The sequence below is a fragment of the Schistocerca gregaria genome, chromosome 3 (assembly GCF_023897955.1).
Source record: "Schistocerca gregaria isolate iqSchGreg1 chromosome 3, iqSchGreg1.2, whole genome shotgun sequence".
Classification (NCBI taxonomy): domain Eukaryota; kingdom Metazoa; phylum Arthropoda; class Insecta; order Orthoptera; family Acrididae; genus Schistocerca; species Schistocerca gregaria.
Genome location: NC_064922.1, coordinates 446693347 through 446705415, shown reverse-complemented (window position 1 = coordinate 446705415; position 12069 = coordinate 446693347). Strand labels below are relative to the sequence as shown.

Here is a 12069-nt window from a genome sequence, read left to right as displayed (position 1 = left end):
CAGCGAATGGAATACAAAGAATTAGCAATAAAATCTTTGCGACCTATTATGTAACAACAGGTTCATAAATTCTTTGAAATATTCATAGTTTTGTAACGGGACATTTGCATTGTATTAGTGAAAGATCTGTTGTGAAGCTGATACTTTTTGTCGATAGTAGGTTAGTTTCAATTTGGGGTGGTATGGAAAAGTAAGTGCTCATAAAACTGACAGTTAAAACTACTTTTCACTCTCTCAGTTTCTATCGCCATAAAGTACCCCGCAGCGTTTACCTTATTATAATTCATTAATAGTGAATTGCCTGCAGTTTAGAAACGACTTGAGGAAACACAACAGTATTAAGTAAAACCATTTAAATAATCGACCATTTCATTACAAGTGTTATGGGTGCCATGCAAAGGTAACCACATAACTTCTAAACTCTAATATGAGATACTTACGTTTTCCTGAGAATATTAGTACTGCATGAACGATCACATGATGAAGATGCACAGTACATATCAACTAGCAGTGGTTTTGTAACTCTTGTTAAGCATCAGAGCAATTAAATGATGATAATGACAGCAAGGTTTAAAGGACTGAGTGTAATTCATCCTAATTGTAGGATTGTATAACTGATGTCTTTCTATACATCGTATAATTTTATCGACGCTATACTACTCACTCTTGGATAAAAACAATGAAAAAAAGTGTATTTTCGTTAATTCATTTCAGGGAGTCTTTGATACTGACAGTAAGATACTATTTGGTTTTAAGACGTTGACCACTCCCTGAGTGTTTCCAATTTAACAGTGACACTAACATATTTAGTTGTGTTAGATATATTTTCGACCACATTAACATACGACATAATGTTTTGCACCTTTTCCATTATACATCTGGATATTTGTGATAGTTATTCTTGTAACTACAATATTTGTGTGAATCGTTTGTAAGGGACTTCAACACAAATCGTTTGTCTCTAAGCTAATGTGAGAAATAACATAGCGTAAGCGTCATGTGGACATACCAATCTTTTTGTGTTGTAACTTGATAGTGCAAAATTTGGATATCGGTAAAATAATAAAATAAAATGTCAGAATATATGAAGAATCAAGGCTGGAAATGACTTCTTCTAAGAGATGTACAGCAGCGAACGTACATAGAAACATGCTTCAATACCCTATTGCATTTATAAATAGTAATACACTGGTCGCTATGAGGTATCCGGAAGTGTATATACGTTGTATCCTTCACTTCACAAAAGTCAAATTGTTGTTGATAATTAACAGCAAAAGAAATACCGCCTATAGTTGTGAAGTACATGTAGCATATTTCTTTCTAATGTATGAGTGAGGTCTATGAAAACGCTGTGTCCTTGTATATTATCTCTGCAATATTACTGTATGAAAACAAGCATGTACTCTACATATGCTTCTGGAAAGTAGTCAATGTAGACAAGAAGGTCATTAGAAGGTTTGTAAATATTTGGCAAAAGCACGAAAATTAATACAAACTTTCTTATGAAAGTATTCTTAAAATTTTGTTTATGTTTCCAATTTCCAGTATCTTACAAAATTCAACACATAAACCCCGTTAAAACTGAATCCATCTGTTAATAAATATAACAAAACTCCGAAAACCCCTCACGCCATTGAAATTAAATATGCAGGTTTCAGTGGTTCAGGTACTTCACTCCATAGTTTTAGCGTTAAACACTCGGGCTAGCATAATCACATTCGAACTGAAAGTTCATAATTTAACGCTGTTTCGGCAACAGTTAGTTGGCAGTTACTTTTTTCGCCGGTATGTATGGAAAAATTAAATGCTGAAACTAGCGAATGTGATTTGAGGGGTTTCTTCCTTTAAAAAAATAGAAAATAACATGTAACATGTAGAAAAAGGAAAACAGGTCGATATAAATTCGTTTATGTCAAGGTTTCAGGATATAGACCCTTTAGAGAATTGTGAAAAACAGGAAGCTAGCTACAGGGAAGGGTACAGTGTTATGATGCAGAGCTGAATGCCACTTGCTGCTCGAGGCGCAACGGCCGGGATCTCGCAACCCTGGCACGCAGGCCGCGCCCCCGCCCACTTTCGCTAGTGGAGACTCAGCTCTACACATTATAGTAACGTCCCTATAGCACACTCTACTACTACCGGAACGTGGAGTGCTTCGCAGATTTCATACATTCTGAATTTTGCCTATTTCTCAACAGAATATATGGACCGGCACTAATTCCAGAAAATGTCCACTTATCACCGGAATAAATGCTGCAGAATACTTTGCAGGTGATGGCGAAGTAGTTTCATACACAAAAACTTTATTAGCTCTGACTGCAAGTATTCTTGTTTGTACTAGAAAAACTTCATAGTTTATAATACTTTAGCACACAATGTGACCTAAGGACAGCAATTACGATAATCCTTGGATTCGAACAAACGAGTACGAGAGTAAATCTAGTTTTGCATTCTTCTGCTGTTTAGATTAAATTAACATGTGGAAGAATGGGAGGATAATGACGAAATATTTGATATGTGAGATAGTGCATTAACTTAATATGACGTATCCGTGATAAGCTTACTATCCTGGCATCTGAAAATATGACTAAATAAACGAAAAGTCATATAAATTAGACGGAATGGATAATATTTTAAGTATCGCTTCCCAAAATGCAAGTGCAGTGTAAAAGACTAATGAAAACAGTTGTCGACAGACATTTGAGTGACACAGACAATTGATTCCATTTGTGTTTTATATTATGAACTGCCACAGTTTTAAAATTATGTTTCACAATCACAACCCAGCCAAGCTGAAACATGGACGTCCAGTGGTTTAACCACTACTCCATTTCGTGCAGTAATAAACCCAAAGAAGAACAAGCTAGGAAGCACGTTTGTTATTGAACTATGGCACAAAGGCTTGAAAAAGTACTGATAGTATTATTTCTACTACAAGCACTATTTAGCGAGTAAAGACTACTGATATATTTATTTCATATCAGTAAATCCCTGCGTCTTCAGAAACATTACATGTGTATGAATTACTTCGACTTGGAACAAATTTTAGCCTTCACATCATTGACATTAGTGGAGCTCCTGTACCAACCACTATTAGAAGAAAAATTATATTTAGCTGTGGTAATAATATTACCACAGCAACATTTTTCTTATATTATAGGCTTAGACACATAAATCCATTTTTTAAAATTTCGAATAGTTACTTATAACGTTTGACAGTTGACTTAATAGGCAAAAAAAAAAAAAAAAAAAAAAAAAACATAAACTGCAGCTCTACCTCAGATGTAGTCTCAAAGGTATGAGATTTTGTGACATTGAACTGATGAATCATCCTTTTTTATTTACAGAGGTAATACACGAACTAAGTAATATGTCATCTAGAAATATTTTACACAAATTTACCCCTGTGTCGCTATGGACTGATCTGTTAGACATTTAATGAGCTACTAAGGTATTTTGACACTGTGCTGGTGAAATGTTCGTAACTATGACACGTGACAACCCAAGTACGTACCCAGCTAACAGGGGAGTGGTGCCACCGTGCCAGGAATTCTGGCGCGGCTATTGCACCTGTCGGCGTTCCGAGGCGCTCTTCGCCCGTCCGCTGGTAGCAGGCAGACAAGCGTCGCGACGCGGGCCAGGCCGGGCCGAGCACTGACGCTCCGCCGGCGCTGCCGCCAGATTCCCGCCAGGCGCGGGCGCAGGCGCCGTGCTGTCTGCTCCTGCCGCCGCGCGCATAGGCTGCCCAGCGGTGCGCTTCCAATGGTCTGCCGACTGGCGCCTAGTCAACAGGCTTACTCGCGGTGCTCTTACATGCACAGTGACGTGAAGAGCGCATACTAGTCTATCTGCAGCGGCACTGAGAAGAATCGCCAAAAATCTGTAGATTTTCTAGTAACGTTTACCAAAACTCTTATAATACTTACACCATTTTTCTTTACAAATGTATCATTATAAGGAAACAGAATTAACTGCACCACCGTGGTGGAACGATTTCGTATTTAAATCTGAAGTATATTCAGATTTGGAAGAAGGAATGACTGTTTATTTGGCTAGAGACTGGTTCCCGACGATAAAAATTCTTCAAATATGAGTTTGTTAAACTCCACAATTAGAGACAGTAGTTTTCACAATAAAGGTATTAGAAGTTTCTCAGCAGCGACAGGAACTTTCTCAGTGAGATTGTTTCGAACACTAATTATTATTGCTCATACAAAATTACGATGTCGAGCACTATATGCTACCTAATGGCAAATTTCACATTAAGATACAATTATATGCAAAATGAGGTGGTTAAGAGTGTATAGGTTTCACAACGCACAGACTTATTTTACAATAAAATAAAATTTTCACAATTAATAAAAAGTATTCGGGGCTATTATGCCTTGGTTGAAGGGATTTAAACTTTAACCCGACATTTCCTCCCCAACAGCGGATGGCATTTTCAAGGGTGTCCGTAGCTTTGTTGTTCAGCAGCGAGCCAGGGTGTGGATCGGACATTCGACAAAGCTTACGACCACCCTGTAAAAGGTTCTCTGCAGATGGTGACGATACGTTGGATTTTAAAGTCATATCCTTCGAGCATGGCATAACAGCCCGAATACTTTATTAGTTGTGGCAATTCCGACCATGAAAGTTTACATTTTACAAAAAAATGGCTCTGAGCACTATGGGACTTAACTTCTGAGGTTATCAGTCCCCTAGAACTTAGAACTACTTAAACCTAACTAATCTGAGGACATCCCACACATCCATGCCCGAGGCAAGATTCGAACCTCCGACCATAGCGGTAGCATGGTTCCAGACTGTAGCGAATAGAACCGCTCGGCCACTTTATACATTTTAGAGAAAAATTGTTAGATAATATATTTACTAAGTATTATGAAGATCCACTGTGGACACTGTGTTGGTACAATCATAATATGTAAGTAAATTCATACCATATCCCAACATGATAAAATAATACACTACATTTATATATAAATTAATTTGGTACAGAGTTTTCATAAAAATAATACAGTAAATGCATGTATAATGTTATATGGTATCCAGTTCTTTACGACAGATTACGTACTCAGTCTGCCAGAAAAGTTCCAGGATAGAATTTTTTATTTATATGTCTGCAATACTAAAAAGGAATATATGTTGTTTTTGTGTTACCTGATATATGTGCGTCCTTCAAACTAATTTGGCATGTTTCCGAGCAAACACACTAGGTCGCACAACAGTGCTTAGCAACGCAATGTGAGAATTTTAGGCGCATTACTTACGGTGACACAATTGATGGTGATTGTGAGCAAAGAGTGAACAATAAGTTCTGCGTTAATCTCGGCAAAACCCCTAGTTAAACGAGGACACTGATAAGCAAGCATATGAGGGTGAGGCACTTTCAATAATTTGTTGTTTTCAAGTGGCACAGGAGGTTTCGTGAAAGCAGTTCAAGACGATCCCTGAGCTCATCGTCCGTCCACAGCACATTCCGATGCAAGTGAGGAGTGCGTAAGGCAGTCATTACTAGAATATCGTCATGTAACTGTGCATGCAATATAAGAACTTAATTTGAATCGTGGTGAAGTGTAATAAAATTTTCACGAAGTTTTAGGGAAAGGGAAACTTAATGCAAGCCTCATCCCTCACACACTAACTGGCGAACAGAGAGAAGAAAGATGAAGAATTTCTGCAGAACTATGGGACTGAGTCAGACGTGATGCCATATTTCTGTCAAAGACTATTGCTAATGCGGAATGTTGGTGCTTCCATTATAACCCTCACAAGCAGCGTCAAGGTGCTGAACGGTGGAGTTCTGAATCATCAGTATTCTTTGACAGTAAAGGGTTAGTTCCTCAAAGTCAAGCAGTGAGCAAAACTCTTTACATGAAAGGCTTGAAACGACTGCAAACAAGCAATTCGACGAAGCTGACCTAATTTGTGGCGTACTCTGGTTGTTACTGCATGATAATGCAGCACCATATTCTGCTCTATCTGTTACCGAGTACCTCGCCAGTCATTCTGTTATTGCCACCTCTGTCCCGTCGTATTCGTCCGACCTCTCTCCTTACGATTTTTTCTTGTTTTACCGAGTGAAAAGGCAACTGAAAGGAAAGCTTCATTGAGATGTCACAGATATTCAATGTGTTATGTCGGATGAGCTCACAAGCATTCAAAAATTTCCCTGCTTTCTTCCAAGTGCTCCAGGAACGTCAGCAAATGAATATAGATAGTAAAGGGGACTATCAATAGGAGCTAGGATCATTACTTGGCATGTGCAATTTTCTGTTTTCTTTTTTTTAAAATTTTGTCATCAAAGGGAGTATGTGTCTCGTCGTAGCCGTGAATCCTGCAATGCTCTTGGCAGTATAGTTTCTCTGCGTCCTGATTGGCTAGCGCCATTTAGGACCGCCATGGCTCACGTGGTGAGACTCGGTGGGGGGCAGTGGCGGAGACTCTGTCGGCGGCAGTGACAGAGGAAAGACAGAGCACGGGGCATCGCGAGTAGTCAGTCGGCGCTTGACGTATGCGAGGACTCACGGTGTTGGCTTTATGGCGCTTGGGTCTGGTGAGCGGAACTGGAGTGCGGAAGCAGTCACCGGTCAACATAGGCTGTAAGCGGTGTCCAGAATGCTGAGGAGATCGCGGGAGTTTAAGCTGGAGTGCATATTAACAGCGAGCCATTGGACTTAAATGGTGAGCCATTTTGTGGTAGAACTGTTGGATGTGATTGCTCCATGTAGCCAATATTTTATTTTTACTAGTCGTTCCTTCAACCACTTGGACATAGGTCCGGGATACTTGGTATTGCAAGTCCTTGTAACTGTGCTGTGCCCTGGTTCCATTGCATTTATCTTGAGTTACATGTACGGCCGATATTCATCGATTTCATTTTCTTTTATTATTGTTGATATGTTAAGTGGTCAATTTTATGAATCAAAGTTTAATCTTTAGATAAAACTTCAGCCGATAATTTGAATTGGGATTGAAAACTTCTCCTTTGTGGCAACTATAACGGTAACAATTTTGGGCCGTCAAACAGTGCTGTGGTATTTAAGATTGTGTGCGGATTGTCTGGTCCTTATCACCTTGAGCTAGTTGTAGTTTACAACTGCCGAGAACTCTTCCGGGTTGTATGGCCGTGGTCCATGGAACTCTTCTATCCCTGACGTTTGGTCCAAAGCTGTGCAGAGTCTTGCCGATTGACGGGTCGGACGTCGAAGAACGGCCTAACTACAGTGGAAAGTAGGCGTTAGGATTTCACGTAATAGCACAGATAAATCTTGTCAAGGATAAAGTATAACTTTCGATCATAGTACGTCAAAGATAAAAACTTCTCATCGATTCTGTAGCGCCATTGTCCACATATCGCTGAGTTTCATAGCTTCTACTTTTCTGTTAAAATTATCCCCATATTTATATATTTTCATTGCATCTCTATATATCTGTGATTAATAGTTAGTCATAGTATATAAAACTTCAATTTCCGAAAATATCACTACGTGATCACCGGACGGAAGAGCATGTTCCGCCACGGCAGACTTGTCTCTTTTCCCCAGTCGGCAAAGACTTTTATGTTCCTTCAACCGTGTATTCATACTTCTCTTGGTAGTTCCAATGTAGATCCTACCAAATGTGCACGGAATCTTGTATACACCACTTGCAGACAGCGGGGGAACGTTTACCCTTAACGGAAAGCAGTGCTCGGCCCATTTTCTTAGTTGGTCTCAAAATCGTTCGAACGCTATGTTTCCTTCCAATCGTGTCAATTTGATCGGTTACTTTTTTGATGAAGTGTAGAGAAACCGTGTTCTTCCATCGCTGTGTCCTATCGTTGTTCTTAGGCCTCCTGTTATCCGGTCGCTAAACTTACTAGAACACTAGAATACTCTTTCTTCTTAAAAGTCTGCTTTAGAAGTTTTAACTCGGCGTCCAGGTATTCCGGCGCACAAATCTTTTTAGCTGTATCCACAAGACTTGTAATAACACCTCTTTTCTGTTGCAGATGATGGTAGGAATCCTGATACATATATCTGTCGGTTTGTGTAACCTTCCGGAAGACTTTATGTTTCAAGCTGTCTTCAGTCTCATAACGAAGACATCCAAGAAGAATACTGCATTATCTTTCTCCATGTCCAAGGTAAACCGGATTTTCGGGTTTATACTATATAAATAGCAAAAGAATTCCACTAAAGCTTGCCAAGTGATCAAATCACAAATGTATCATCCACGTATCGATACCATCGACATCGTTTCTTATTCGCTTTTTCCAGAGCTAATTCTTCGAATTTTTCTACGTAAAAATTGGCGATCGTACGATCGTAGGATTCAATGGGTTACCCATAGCCACACCATCAACCTGCTCATAAAACCCATCCTCCCATTGGAAATGACTAGAGATGAAACAGTGCCTGAAAAGAGCCGTCAAAAAAAAACATTCGCTATGTAAACCATAACTTCGTTAAACGGAATCATTGTAAATAAAGACACTACGTCAAAACTGACAAGAATATCCTCAGGAGCCAACTTTAGTCCCTTCAGTTTCTTAATGGAATAGTTGTTTACATAAGAATCAGTTCGGACAATATGTGGTCGATAACAAGTTGCCAGATATCTTGCTATTTGGTACGTTGGGGAATTAATAGCACTAAAATGGGTCTCAGAGGAAGGTTAATCTTACGAACTTTTGGTAGGCCGTAAAAGTCTGGGATACATAGCTTCAATCCTCAACAAACCTTGGACGAAACGTCAGGGAGAGAAAAGTTCCAAGGACCACGGCCATACAACCCGGACGATTTCTCGGTGGCCGAAATATGGGGTCGTGAAAGCCTTCATTGTATGTGGTTTATAAATTTATCAAGTCAAATTTAAGGTCATTGGAGAATGTTTAATGAACTGTTGTTTTAACAGTAACTGCGGTTTGTCACTATAACGTCTAACATCTCTTCCTTGCATTTGGCGCTACCGAGTGTCTGGATGTTGGTTTTAGTATTTCAGTGAGCTCTGTGTTAATACTGGTTTTGTGCGTTCTAGAAGCCGTTATTGGTGTGCGGAGGCTCTCCTGCCTGTTGTTGACACTTGAGCTCTCGTGCATGGAATTCAGATGTGCGGCCGATGTGAACACCAAATGTCGACGATATGCGGATTGTTGTGTAGGTCTTCAGGCTACCATAACTTCATATTGCCAAATATTTTCCATAATAGTTAATTCGCGTATGTTTACGATATCTTGCTATTTTAGTATTTTTGAAACTTAATAGCCCTTATAAATTCTTATTTTTCATATTCACAAGGCCTGATAATTGACTTAGTTTGACCACTAGTGAGCTCAGATCTGCAGTTGTGTTAAAGTTATATCTGTTCAAAGTAATTTTTTATTAATTTAAAATTGGGGATACAAGGCTGTACTTGTGTTAAATTTCTTTTAATTAATCTCATTGCTTTTATACAATTGAATAAGCGGTGTAGATAACCGCAAATTGCAAATGTTAATTAGTCATTGTGTTGTTACCAGTGTCCTGTTTTAATTAACGTAGTGAAAATAAATTTTTACATCCTCAAATGGGGACAGCATTCCACTCCAGCAGCCCATGTGCCTTGCTTACGAATACTATACCTTACCACAGTCCTTACAAATACAGGATTGTCAATAAAAATTAGTAGGAAGATGAGCGTGAGTTATCATAAATGTCTGTATGCGAAAAGGTCAATAAGCAGATGTATATGCACTCATAGAACCATAAAACGGCGTTGCCATAAACGTACTGTATGCGGGAAGATTACGTGGCAGAATATTTTGAAGCCTCGTTGTCAACAACGAAGTGCAGAATCAGCGCGCACTAAGGCAACTGTTAGCCAACTTCGGCGGCTACATTAGTTAAAGCAAAATGAGTACGTGCCCCACTAAAAACAGAAAAACCATGGAGAACCTCAATAACGTTAGCAAAATGAACAATCATATCCAGTGTTACCCAGTCAAACATCAGAAATATCGTCTAATCACTTTTCTGTGTTGAATGGTCATTGTAACCCAATTAAAAGAGTTACACCGCCACCTCTTTGCCTATATTTGCAATGATACTCATATCGTATTGTATTAAATTGGTGCTAACCACTATTCAAATTTAACACATATTTGTTGATGACTGGTGCTCAATATTGCAGATACATCTTTTTAAGTAATACAATACTGGAACAAACTGAAATATTGTTTATTAATGTCTATAAATTGTCACAAACCACTATTGTGATTCAGTTGTCAGTTTGTATAATATCGACTCTCATACTGAAAGAATACTTAGGTCAATGACGCTGTTGTTGTCACAATTGCGATTAGTCACACATGTTATCGAATTTAGACTACGATTTACCACAGGAGGCATATTTCCTTCTCGGCGATCATTAATTACTATTTTCTGCAACTACCAATATTACGGTTCATTAACTATATTACTGTGAAATTGATGAATAAAGTAGAAAACTGTGATCGATTAAGTAAGCACGAAGCGTGGTCACAAGCTAGAAGCATGAAATGCCACAAAATAATAACAGCAATAAATGAGTACTTTAGCACAAGGCATAAAATTTGACACGTATGGTGTAGCATCACCTTGAATAAAAACTATCTGCGTTAGTGATGCAGCCGATAAATAGAATGGTCTATTCAAAATGTGTCTGAAACGTAGCTTACCTAATGACATCACATACAACCATGCCTGAGGCAGGATTCAAACCTGCGACTGTAGCAGTCGTGCGGTTCTGCTATTCAAAAATGATAATTAACTTAATGAGGGGTTGCACAAGAAATTTTTGTAACCCTTAGCAAGCCATATTCCTGAGCCTGTTCTGTTCCTTTTGCACACTATGTTTAACTGAAGGTGTACATGAGCATTCAGTAGGATGCTCCTCATCTTCGCAGCCTAGGTTTCTTTTTTGGGCAAGGTACATCATTCCTCATGGTCGTGAGATTACGATCCGACAGTCAGTTGGTGTAATTTTCCGACTCCCTCTTCATGTCGAAGCCCTGGTATCAAAAATTCTCATACTTCATGGCCGTCCATCGGATACTACACCTCCAACCTCCAACATCGCACCGGATTTACTGCTAAATTACGCTCAGCAGTCGGTATTCCTCCTTCCCATTTCACAAAGCACTCAGATTCTATGCAATGAAGCGTTCCCAAGAATTTGTAATTTGATTCTGAGAAACGTTTTGCTTATTTCCTTGCCAGAAACGGTAGTAATACCATAGCGATCATATTATATGTTTTGTGTTTCACTAGTTAATGGTTCATAAAATTGATGTATTATTGCCATTTTATGTGTTACAGTTCCATATCCGCTCTATACCTTCAGATAACGATAAATGTTATTGATACTTGGGACTCAGGGAAGGCAGTAAAAAGTATGGACGGAGCCACACAGTAAACACGTATACTTCATTTAACGAAATAATTTTTCTAAAACAATCATTTTAAGAAACATGACTGCAACAGGCTACACTGGCGGCTGAAGGCTCCCTGCCGCCGTTGGATAAGCAGCATGAGCAGCAAGTCGTATACTCCTGGCTCACTCATTTGTTACATAGTTTAATTCTTAATTTCTTTGCGTGTTTTTGGTACTTACATTGTTTAATTCATAAATTTCGGGAGTATTATAGTATTTGAGGGTTTTTAGTACCTGAATAGTGAAAAATCGCGTAGTCTCCTTCCGCCGCCAAGCAGTGTGTCAGCAGTGCGCAAGTAGCAGCATTACTGCATTTACTAGGCACTCTTGTATTTTAATAACCGTTTAAATTTTGTATCGAATTGTTTGTACTCTCTGTAGATTAATTCAGACGTTCTTTGCACAACAGTTTTTAGCATGGATAGGAACTGCAACTGCTGTGTTCGGATGCAGGCTGAGTTGGCATCCCTTCGTTCCCAGCTTCAGGCAGTATTGGCCTCGGCCACGCAGCTTGAGGCTGTTGCCAATGGGCATCACTGTGGGGGTCCGGATGGGGGTTCCTCGGGGACGGCCAGCTCGTCCCACGCATCCCCCGATCGGACTACAACTGTGGCTGCCCGGGATACTGCCCACATT

The 12069-nt window shown here is 39.3% G+C and overlaps 1 protein-coding gene across 1 annotated transcript in view; it reads right to left on the bottom strand.

The window, feature by feature from the left end:
* Positions 1 to 3656, bottom strand: part of LOC126355413 (metabotropic glutamate receptor 1-like) — a 75692-nt gene extending 72036 nt beyond the window's left edge. The window contains exon 1 of the mRNA XM_050005717.1: positions 3515 to 3656. The gene's annotated coding sequence lies outside the window, so the exon portion shown is untranslated. The remainder of the gene's footprint in view (positions 1 to 3514) is intronic.
* Positions 3657 to 12069: the final 8413 nt, after the last annotated feature.